This window comes from Wasmannia auropunctata, unplaced genomic scaffold, assembly GCF_000956235.1.
Source record: "Wasmannia auropunctata unplaced genomic scaffold, wasmannia.A_1.0 LD336078.1, whole genome shotgun sequence".
NCBI lineage: Eukaryota > Metazoa > Arthropoda > Insecta > Hymenoptera > Formicidae > Wasmannia > Wasmannia auropunctata.
In genome coordinates, this window is record NW_012026812.1 from 4416864 (window position 1) to 4418376 (window position 1513).

The following is a 1513-nucleotide window of genomic DNA, read 5'->3' on the forward strand; positions in this document are numbered from 1 at the left end:
TGTGCTCTTCCGATCTAACTGGTCGACGATAATGACGACAATGACGTTTTTTAATCTGAAATTCCTACATTTCGGACTTTGCATTGCAATATCTCCGCTCGTAGGACATGTAGAAAAAAAATAAACACACTTTCATTATATAAATCGAACCCAAGCTATCGATTAAGTCTAGTTAGAACTTAATCGGTTCGACCGTTATTGAAATCTCAAAATCTCGGGTGCTCGCAACGCGACGGCTCGCGTTAAGAGACCCGGCATGGCTTGTTTGAACATTTGAAACCAAGCCACTACCGTGTCTCCTGATACACTGTAGCGTCTCTATATGACCATCATGTAACGAAAAAATATACTTGGTGGGAGCCGCTGCCGCGTCTCCTGATGTAGCGTCTCTGTATGACCATTATGTAACGAAAAAATATACTTGGCGGGAGCCGCTACCGCGTCTCTTGATTTACGAAGAGTAAACAACAAACCATTAATAAATTAAAACTAAATCAAGACTACTCAGTTTAAAGTTACAAAAACGTTTAATTTAAACATTTTTATTCTCTGTAACTTTATATATTGTTAAATTCTATTAATTGTTAGATTAATTTAAATGCAATTAAATTGTTGTTTATTAGTTTAATAAGTTGAAAAGTACAGTAAATGTTAAATTATTAATATGTAGTATCAATTAAATATGATTAAATCTTTAAGTCAGTACATGTTTTGAATATTATTATAATGAATCCGATATCGCATGTTTATTACAATTATTATTTTTAAAATTATTAAAATATTATTTTACCAACCTCGTTAAACGTTTATCACAATCGGTAATCTTATATATTAATCGTCCTAATTATAAACGCAAAGGTGAGCTCACCGATATCTGCTGGATAAAAGGGCTGAGTCTAATGTTTCTAATGGTAACATTAAAACATTATATTTCAACTGTTCGCACATGCGAATCGATATGTAATAAAGTATAACTCAAACATAATTATTTTTAACATATATTATATTTGTATTTATTTCTTAACTGTCTTTTATTTTCTACTTATGTAATTTCGACTTTATTTTTATTAACTTTTATACGATGATATGCTTTTGCTGCAATATGGATATACACAATTTAGTTCTATTTAGTCGTGCAAATGTATATAACGTTTTTTTTTTTAAAGTGATTGGAGATCTCACTTTTGAACTGTGGCGAGTTATGCATATTAAGATAAAATATAATTAAAAATGTGTGTCTATTTTGCATTAATGATAGTTAAAAAGATTAGCCACGTCTTATAATTCTTTTTATGAAATAAGTTTTAACAAATAGCTAATGGAAATTGTTTATTGCGCTAATTTTCATTAGTTATTTGACTATATATATATATATATTTTTTTTTTTGTTTTTTTAATTGATAAATATTTCTTTTTATTATGTATATCTTATGTATATCTTATGGAGATTAATTATATATTTCATGTTGTGTTAATTATTAAGACTTTTGAAGAAGCCCGAGAAGTGGAAAAT

At 28.7% G+C, this 1513-nt stretch overlaps 1 long non-coding RNA gene across 1 annotated transcript in view; it reads left to right on the top strand.

Moving 5' to 3' along the window:
- LOC105449043 overlaps positions 1-1513 on the top strand; it is a 4327-nt gene extending 2814 nt beyond the window's left edge. The window contains exon 3 of the long non-coding RNA XR_974300.1: positions 1484-1513. This is a non-coding gene — a long non-coding RNA (uncharacterized LOC105449043). The remainder of the gene's footprint in view (positions 1-1483) is intronic.